We start from the raw sequence: 10,800 nt of genomic DNA on the forward strand, positions 1-10,800 counted from the left end.
ATGCAGTCCTCGTGTGACCTTTATCCTCCTCCACCTCACTATCTTCACTAACACTCTGGTTCCCCTCCCCCGCAAATCTAGTTTAACGCCCCCCCCCCCCAAAGCAGCACTAGCAAATTTACCCGCAAGGATGTTAGTCCCCCTCCAGTTCAGGTGCAAACCATCCTGTCAGAACAGGTCCCACCTTCCCTGGAACAGAGCCCAATTGTCCAGAAACATGAAACCCTCCTTCCTGCACCATCTCCTTAGCTACGTATTTAGCTGCATTATCTTCCTATTTCTAGACTCACTAGCACGTGGCACGGGTAGCAATCCTGAGATTGCAACCCTGGAGGTCCTGTCCTTCAACTTCCCAAAACTCTCTTTGCAGGACCTCCCCCTCCTTCCTATCCACGTCATTGGTCCCTATATGGACCACGACATCTGGCCGCTCACTCTCCTTCCTGAGAATACCGAGAACTCAACTCTGTCACCTTGTCTCTGTCAACCTAATGACCAAACATCTGTGGTCGTCACTGACAAACTTACAAAATAAGAAGCAGATAACTGGTTGCACCCACTGCACAGAAAAGGTCGCTTCAAGGAAGGGACATGTTCTGTAACATTTCCTCAGGAGTTACAAAATCAAAGATTCTTATCATAGTGCAGATGAAGAAAGTAACAAGTGTTTCAGGTCCACTTTTGAACTATACCCATCACATAGACAAACCCAGCAAAGACTTACCACTCTTAACTTTCAACTCGACATTGATTTTGATTTGTTTCAAAGGGGTCCATGTATTTGCTTTCCAAATTAGCTTCTCTGTGGAGTATTTACCTGTACTGATTATCTGATTATTTGATGTAATACTCTCTGTCTCACTCTCTCCTAACCTTTGTACCCAAACCTTTTCACGATATCATTTTATCGAGTAATATCATCTCAGAGATGTGCTTCATCTTAATTGCTTTACTTGCAAACAGCCACATCTGCAAACTTACTGTAATGTCCCAGTGTCATTCCTTATTCACTGAGGATCATTACCTTGTCCTAGTGGAGAGCCTTCTGAGCTCCTGAGATCCCGACAGCAATGCTGTCTGGAACTTAGCCATATGACACTTAGCTCCTGGTAGGGTCACCCATGGCGGTAAGGTCAAGGGGAACTTTCAGATAAATGGTAATCTGACCAAGACCTCAACGATAGAGCCGACAGAAAATAACACATCACACCAACAGTGAAGGCAGAGAAAGACTGAGGCAGAGAAGGGATCCCAGTCAGCTTACATTCCAGGCCGCTGGACTTTGATCCCAATCTGTCAAGGACCACGTTGTGGATGCCTGTCATCAAACTCTAAACATTAAACAAAGTCACACACAAGTGTTCTCCATTAAGGGAATCCACTCTAACATCCTGGATTAAGTCCTGTGATGATCAGAAAGTAGTAAAGGGATGGGATTCTGAGCTCAGGAAACCCATAATGCACCAGAATATGTGAATCCTATTGTTGGCTTCTACAGCCAGCTGAAGACCCACCAACAGACAACCACCTGGGAGAACATCATAGTCAACTTGACTGATTGCATGACTACACCATATACCCCATCCTTTTGGATTTCCACTAATCTTCAAAGGAGTAAGAATGGTCCAGGGATCTAGACTGGTTTCTCCACCTCTCAGGCAGTGGTCAGCTTATCAATTCTTTTCATAAACACATTCATTTACAAAGGAAAACTGTTCTTATCTACACCTTTCTTAACCTCAACTTCAAGAACGATGAGTCAGCATACAGAGAGGAGGTGCAGTGGCTAATGGACTGGTGCAGAGCCAACAACCTGTCTCTGAATGTCAACAAAACAAAAGATATGGTTGTTGACTTCAGGAGGACACAGAGCGACCACTCTCCACTGAACATTGACGACCTCCGTGGAGATCGTTAAGAGCACCAAATTTTTTGGTGTTCACCTGGTGGAGATCTCACCTGGTCCCTCAACACCAACTCCATAGCAAAGAAAGCCCAGCAGCGTCTCTACTTTCTGCGAAGACTGAGAGAAGTCCATCTCCCACCCCCCATCCTCACCACATTCTACAGAAGTTGTATTGAGAGCATCCTGAGCTGCTGCCTCACTGCCTGGTTCGGAAATTGCACAATCTCGGATCACAAGACCCTGCAGCGGATAGTGACGTCAGCTGAGAAGATCATCAGGGGTCTCTCTTCCTGCCATTACAGACATTTATACCACACACTGCATCCGTAAAGCCAACAGCATTATGAAGGACTCCACGCAACCCTCATACAAACTCTTCTCCCTCCTGCCATCTGGCAAAAGGCACCGAAGCATTCTGGCTCCCACAGCCAGACTATGTAACAGTTTCTTCCCCAAGCCATCAGACTCCTCAATACCCAGAGCCAGGACTGACACCAGCCCACTGCCCTCTACTGTGCATATTGTCTTGTTTATTATTTATTGTAATACCTGCACTGATTTGTGCACTTTATGCAGTCCTGGGTAGGTCTGTAGTCTAGTGTAGTTTCATTTTGTTTTACGTAGGTCAGTGTAGTTTTTGTATTGGTTCATGTAGCACCATGGTCCAGAGAAACGTCGTCCTGCTCAAAGGGTTGGAAGAACATATTCCACATTGTATTTCTAAATCAAAAAAAACTGCCTAGTACAAGGAGGTATATCTTTAAGGTGTTTGCAGGCAAGTATAAGGGGGATGTCAGAGATAGCTTTTTTTATACAGACACTGGTGGGAAGAGCTGGCAGGGGTGACGGTAGTTAGGAACAATTAAGAGACTCTTAGATAGGCACATGGATGAACAACAATGGAGAGCTATGGAAGAGGGAAGGGTTAGATTGATCTTATAGCAGGTTAAAGGGTTGGCACCACATTGTGGGCCATAACGCCCATATTGTGCTGCGCTGTTCTATGTTCTATAAGCACTTTGTAGAGACACAATGTACTGCCGATGCTGGCAGCTAGAGCAAACAACAAGCAAGCTGCCAGAAAACTCAGCAAGTCGAGCAGCATCTGTGGGGGAGGTAAAGGAATTATTGATATTTTGGCTCAAGGATCTGCATCAGGACAAAATGTCATACATTGTGGGGAAGCAATTCATTAGGTTTGTTCATGTTAAGACTCTGACAACCTAGAGGAAGCTCGAAATGTCGGGTTAGAACTTCTCATCATTCAGGATGGGATCATAATATTGAACAAACATCTCTTGCTCTTGTATTTGTGAATAGTATACCTTCTCATTACTACCATCGGGGAGGAACTACAGAAGCCTAAGGACACACATTCAGTGTTTTAGGAACAGATTTTTCCCTTCTGCTATCAGACTTCTGAACAGCCCATGATCCTATGAACTACCTCACTAACAAGCAAAAATCTGCAAATGTTGGAAATCCAAGCAACACACAAAATGCTGGAGGAATTCAGTAGGACAGGCAGCAACTATGGAAAAGAGTACAGTCGATGTTTCATCAGGACAGGAGGAAAAAAGATGAGGTGTCAGAGTTAGAAGGTGGGGGAGGAGAGGAAGAAACACAAAGTGATAAGTGAAACCAGGAGAGGCGGAGGAGTGAAGTAAAGATCTGTAAAGCTGAGTCTGAAAGAGGTAGAGGGCTGGAGAAATGGGAATTGGTAGGAGAGGACAGAAGGTCATGAAAGAAAGAAAAGGGGGGGAGGAGGACCAGAGATAAGGTGAGAGAGTGAAAAGGGAATGGGGAAATGGTGAAGTGGGGGCATTATCCAAAGTTAGAGAATTCAATGTTCATACCATCAGGTTGGAAGCCATCCAGATGGATTATAAGGTGTTGTTCCTCCAACCTGAGTGTGGCATCATCGTACAGTAGAGGAGGCCATGGACTGGCACGTCAGAATGGGCATGGGAAGTGGAATTAAAATGGGTAGCCATTGGGAGATCCCGCTTTTCTGGTGGTCGGAGTGTAGGTGCTCAGTGAAGTGGTCTCCCAGTCTATGTCGGGTCTCTAAAGGAGGCCACACTGGGAGCACCAGATACAGTAGATGATTCCAACAGACTCACAGGTGAAGTATCATCTCACCCTGAAGGACTGTTTATGTCCCCGAATGGTAGTGAGGGAGGAGGTGTAGTGGCAGGTGTAGCATTTGTTCCTCTTGCAAGGATAAGTCCCAGGAGGGAGATTAGTGGGAAAGTTTGAAAGAACAAGGGAGTCACATAGGGAGTGATTCCTGTGGAAAGCAGAAAGTGGAGGGGAGAGGGGAAAGATGTGCTTTGTGGTGGGATCCAATTGGAGATGGAGGAAGTTCCAGAGGATTATGTGCCGGATGTGGAGGCTGGTGAGGTGGTATGTGAGTACAAGAGGAACCCTATTCCTGGTGGGGAGCTGGGAGGACAAGGAGAGGGCAGACGTGTGTGAAATGGAAGAGATGTGGTTGAGGGCAACGTTGATGGTGGAGGAAGGGAAGCCTCATACTGTGAAGAAGGACAACATCTCCTTAGTTCTGGAATGAAAAGCCTCATCCTGAGTGCAGATGAAGGAATTGAGAGAAGGGGATGGCATTTTTACAAGTAAAAATGGGGAGAGGTATAGTCCAGGTAGATGTGAGAGTCAGTGGGTTTATAAAAGATATCAGTAGATAAGCAGTCTCCAGAGATAGAGACATTGAGATTGAGAAAGGAGAGGGAGGTGTTGGAAATGGATCAGGTAAATTTAGGGGCAGGGTGGAAGCTGGAGGCAAAGTTGATGAAGTCGACGAGTTCCACATGGGTGTAGAAAACAGCACCAATGTAGTCGTCGATGCAGACCACAGAATAAGGGGGCCTTGCAGAGAAGAGTTGCTCAGACATCAGTGAAGCCTGACTACCAATCATGAGGAAGAAACGCCAGCTGCTCTATGTCATTGGGAGGTTGAGGAGATCTGGTCACCAATACCTCTTGCAAATTTCCGCAGATGCACCGTGGAGAGTGTTCAGACTGGTTACAACACTGCCTGGTTAGGAGACTCCAATGCACAGGATTGCGAGAGGCTGGAGAAGGGTAATTCCAGTTCTGATTTCTGATTCTGTAAAGGAATGGTCGAATGAATATATCGCTCTATGACTCTATAACTAGAAATGATGAGAATGAGCTTGTCATAAAAGATTACATTCATGCTGTTTGTGCAAAATAAGTGTGAATGCTGAATGGAAATGATAAAACTTATCTTCCACAACAGTAAATGAGACATAAAAACCCCTGAAGATGTTGGAAATCTGATATAGAAACAAAAAATTAACGCTGTAAACTCTCAACAGGTCAAGTAGCATCTGTGTAAAGAAAAAACAAGAGTTCATGCTTTTGTCCTCATTTGACGGAACTAACACAGATTGAAAACAAGATAGTTTTAAGTTGCAGTGAAAATGAGGTGGGGATGGAAAGTTTGAAGGGAATATTTATTGATTTATTTAGCGATATGGCAGGGGAGTAGGCCCTTCTGGTCCATCGAGCCATGCTGCCTCAGCAAACCCACACCCCCGACTAACCCTAACCTTATCACGGGACAATTTGCAATGACCATTTAGCCTACCCAGTATACCTTTGGACTGTGGGAGGAAACTGGAGCATTTGGGGAGAACCCATACTGAGAGGACATACAGAGGCACCTTACAGAATGGCGCCAGAATTGAACTCTGAACTCCGAAACACTCTGTGCAGTAACAGCATTGTGCTAACTGCTACACTGCTGTGGCACCTATTGGTAAAAGAGGGAGACCAACTGGGTTAATACACCTGCAGCAGCTAACGGGAGATTCCACGGTTGTGTTTGGATATTCTTTCCAACATATTACAGTGTGCTTCAATCAAATAACTTCCAATCGACTGAGAATATTCACCTGCGGTTGTTTGGCATTCAATCAATGCAGTGGGAAGATCTGAGCTACTAGTTAATTAACAAATTCCTTAAGCTTCAAATCATTGCATTTATTTAAAATCACATCCCTGGCCAGTCTCATTGCTTGTAATGAGAACTTCATCTCAGCCAAAAACAAAAAACTTTCACATGAAACACAATAACATTCTATTAATCAGTTCTGCTATCTCTATGGAAAAATATTTAAGCACTGTAGGACTCAATATGTTCACATCTAAATGTGTTATTTGACAAAACAATACATTGTAAAACATCAATATCAACTAAGTATTTGGAAATCCAAATAGTTCAGCAATTGGCTCAGCAGATTCTGTATCCCACCCTTCTTTGAAGTTTATAGGGCCTGTTTGTAGTGGTCTCTAAACTCACCAGGACCTTATTTCCCAGACTCCTTTTAAACTCACTGGGGCCCCACTTCCCAAACTCCTTTTAAACTCCCCAGGGCCCCATTTCGCAGACTCTTTTTAAACTCACCAGGCTCCGGTTTGCAACTTCATAATAAATTCACCTTACTCCTTTCTTATATTCATCAGAACTCATTTCCAATATTCCGCCTAAATTCACCAGGGCTCTATTCCCACGCTTCTTTTATGGGTGGATTTAGTCCACACTTTCTTTAATTTCACCTAGTTCACTGGAGAATTTCAATACAGCATCTTAACATCAAGATAAAAGGTAAATTAAGAGTGTACTTGTGTGTAGCAAGGAGTAATATCAAACAGGACCGAAAATCTGCCCCACTGACACCATCAAGTTCCTGAAGGTACTGGATTATTGGAGTTTTACTGAATATTTTACTTAATGAGTACTTTGCTTCAGTATTCACTACAGAAGAGGATCTTGATGATTGTAGGGATGACTTACAGCGGACTGAAAAGCTTGAGCATGTAGATATTAAGGAAGAGGATGTGCTGGAGCTTTAGGAAAGCATCAAGTTGGGTAAGTCACCGGGACAGGATGAGATGTACCCCAGGCTACTGTGAGAGGTGAGGGAAGAGATTGCTGAGCCTCTGGCAATGATCTTTGCAATGGGGACGGGAGAGGTTCTGGAGGATTGGAGGATTGGAGGGTTGCGGGTGTTGTTCTCTTATTCAAGAAAGGGAATAGAGATAGCCCAGGAAATTATAGACCAGTGAGTCTTAATTCAATGGTTGGTAAGTTAATGGAGAAGATCCTGAGAGACAAGATTTATGAACATTTGGAGAGGTATAACATGATTAGGAATAGTCAGCATGGCTTTGTGAAAGGCAGGTCATACCTTAGGAGTCTGATTGAATTTTTTGAGGATATGACTAAATACATTGATGAAGCTAGAGCGGTAGATGTAGTGTATATGGATTCCAGCAAGGCATCTGACAAGGTACCCCATGCAAGGCGAATTGAGAAAGTAAGGAGGCATGGGATCCAAGGGGACGTTGCTTTGTGGATCCAGAACTGGCTTGCACACAGAAGGCAAAGAGTGGTTGTAGACGGGTCATATTCTGCATGGAGGTCAGTGACCAGCGGTGTCCTTCAGGGATCTGTTCTGGGACCCCTGCTCTTCGTGATTTTTATAAATGACCTAGATGAAGAAGTGGAGGGATGGGTTAGTAAATTTGCTGTTGACACAAAGGTTGGGGGTGTTGTGAATAGTGTGGAGGGCTGTCAGAGGTTACAGCAGGACATTGATAGGATGCAAAACTGGGCTGAGAAGTAGCAGATGGAGTTCAACACAAGTATTATGATTATGATTATGAGGACACGCAGTCCCCTTTTATTGTCATTTAGTAATGCATGCATTAAGAAATGATAAAATGTTTTTCCAGAATGATATCACAAAAACACATGACAAACCGACTTAAAAACTAACAAAAACCACATAACTATAACATATAGTTACAACAGTGCAAAGCAATACCATAATTTGAAAAGAACAGACCATGGCACAGTAAAAGTCTCAATGTCTCTCAAAAGTCCCATCATCTCACGCAGACGGTAAATATCCAGCGCTGCCAACTTGCCGGCGCAGCATACTGGAAGCATCCGAACACAGTCTGGCTCCGAGTCCGTCCGAAAATCTCCGCGCCTCCGACCCACCTCTTCAACACCGAGCACTATCTCTGCCAAGCACTTCGACCCCAGCCCCCGGCAACAGGCGATAATCAAAGCCAAGGATTTGGGGCCTTCGTCTCCGGAGATTCTCGATCGCACAGTAGCAGCGGCAGAAAAGCAGGCATTTCAGAAGTTACTCCAGATGCTCCTCTGCACTTCTCACGGCTGTCTCCATCAAATCAGGATTGTGTATCCGTAAGTGTAAAGTGGTTCATTTTGGTAGGTCAAGTATGATGGCAGAATATAGTATTAATGGTAAGACTCTTGGCAGCGTGGAGGATCAGAGGGATCTTGGGGTTCGAGTCCATAGGACACTCAAATCTGCTGCGCAGGTTGACTCTGTGGCTAAGAAAGCATATGGTGCATTAGCCTTCATCAATTATGAGATTGAGTTTAAGAGCCGAGAGGTAATGTTGCAGCTATATAGGACCCTGGTCAGACCCTACTTGGAGTACTGTACTCAGTTCTGGTCGTCTCACTATAGGAAGGATGTGGAAACCATAGAAAGCGTGCAAGGAGATTTACAAGGATGTTGCCCGGATTAGGGAGCATGCCTTATGAGAATAGGTTTAGTGAACTTGACCTTTTTCCTTGGAGTGACGGAGTATGAGAGGTCACCTGATAGAGGTGTATAAGATGACAAGAGGCATTGATCGTGTGGATAATCAGAAGCTTTGTCCCAGGGCTGAAATGGCTAGCACAAGAGGGCATAGTTTTAAGGTGCTTGAAAGCAGCTACAGAGGAGACGTCAGGGGTAAGTTTTTTTTTTAAAACGCAGAGAGTGGTGAGTGCGTAGAATGGGCTGCCAGCGACGGTGGTGGAGTCGGATACGATAGGGTCATGACCCCTGGACAGGTACATGAAGCTCAGAAAAATAGAGGGCTACGGGTAACCCTAGGTAATTTCTAAGGTAAGGACATGATCGCCACAGCTTTGTGGGCCAAAGGGCCTGTATTGTGCTGTAGGTTTTCTAGGTTTCTAATACAGAATGGTAAGTATTGATGATACACCCCTGATGGTATGAGTCAGCTCAAAACTTTTGAGAATATACATTTCAATTCAAGTTTCAAAAATACTGATGAAAAATTAGAAAAACTGGCAAGTTATACAATGATACTGAAAAACACAGAAAGGGTGTTCTGCTGTTTCTACTAGGTTTAGGCATAGGTGAGCGAATGCAGGTGGCTTCTCCAGCCAAATCACAGGTTTACTTGAAGTTAAAGTGTCTGAAAATTCATGGGCATTGATTCTTATGCAGTATAAGCTAGCTGGAAAGGATGTTTGTATCAATATTTGGTTCTAATGTTTTTTTTGTGAACAATAATCAATTCAGGTAGTTGATAGGGTTCAGAAGAATGCTGTGGTGAGAGCGGATCTCACTGAAACCGACTAGAAACTAAGAGGCCTGATATTCTCCTAGTAATAGAAACGAGGATGTTTCCATTATTAGGAGAATCTCACATTCAAGGGCACAGCCTCAGGATAAAAAGGTGTCCTTTTAGAAGTGAGATGAGGAGGGAATTTATTCAGGAAGAGGTTTTTGAGTGTTTGGAATACATTGCCACAAAGGGTGGTGGAGATCATATCACTGGGTGCATTTAAGGCAGAGATTGATTGTTTCTTGATTGGTAAGGGGATAAAGGTTAGCGGGAGAAGGCAGGAATACAAGGTTGAAAAAATCAGCGATGATTAAATAGCAGAACAAACTTGATGGGCAGAGTGGAAACACTCTGCTCCTTTATCTTATGGTCTCATGGTCTTACGCAAGTAGTGGGACCTTGTTTACTAAGGGTGTGAATAGGAGGAGGAGGGAGGAATGCTGATACATCTTTGGGCACCAATTTCCAGCTTGCTCCTTAGGAAGCTAGTTGAATCGTGCTGACATCTACACAAGAAAACAGCAAGACACAAGAAAATTGGAGCTGAAATAGGCCACTTGACCCCTCCTGCCAGCTCACAGTTCCACCAACTGTGCAAACAACCTCTTCCCCTTTCTGTTCAAACCCATACAAATTCTAATGCCAGGAGATCACCAGCAAATAATGTTTGAATTTATCGCAAGATTAAAGATCAGCCAATGTTTGGCTGCACTTTTCCCAGTTCTGAACTTTCCTGACCCATGACTCCAAGTACTGTGTTACCAGCACTTTATAAGGACATGGTCATTGAAGAGTATTGTATGACTGCGGGGGTGTTGGACAGCAGAAAACTGTTTATATCCCTTTGCACTTTCTCCTTCCCCGTGACTGTAACCTTCTGAATAGCCTCATTGTAGCCAACACCCTGAAAGAAGGAATTTCCACTAAAATTAGCTGAGTAACTGGTGAGACGTTGAGGGTGTTGGCTGCAATGAGACTGACACTAATTCTGCACTAAATTACTTTATTCTTCCCACATTCCCATTAACTTTCCCCCCAGCCCCACCACCCCAACCCAGTTTTGACCACTCAGTTACACACTGGGAGCAAGTTACAGTGACAGATTAACCTACCAATCCACACTTCTCCAAAGTCAAATTTAAATAAATATTATCCAAAGTACATATACAGTACCACATATAGTAGTACCTTGAGATTAATTGTCTTGCAGGAATTGATGGGAAAATAAAGAAAGTCAATAGCAGGCCAGTGGTGTTGTGGCATCAGCCCCAGACTTCGAGGCGAATGGCCCCGAGTTGGAATCCTGCTGACTCTTTGCACGCTCTCCATCCATGCTGGGTTGAGCGCTGAGCCTCAAAAGAAACCAGTCAAATGCTATGGAAGTGGCAAAAATAGCCACAAGACACGGAAAGGAACAGCAAAAGTAGAATTTGTAATTGTACTAACTTGTA

The sequence above is a fragment of the Mobula birostris genome, chromosome 2 (assembly GCF_030028105.1).
Source record: "Mobula birostris isolate sMobBir1 chromosome 2, sMobBir1.hap1, whole genome shotgun sequence".
NCBI lineage: Eukaryota > Metazoa > Chordata > Chondrichthyes > Myliobatiformes > Myliobatidae > Mobula > Mobula birostris.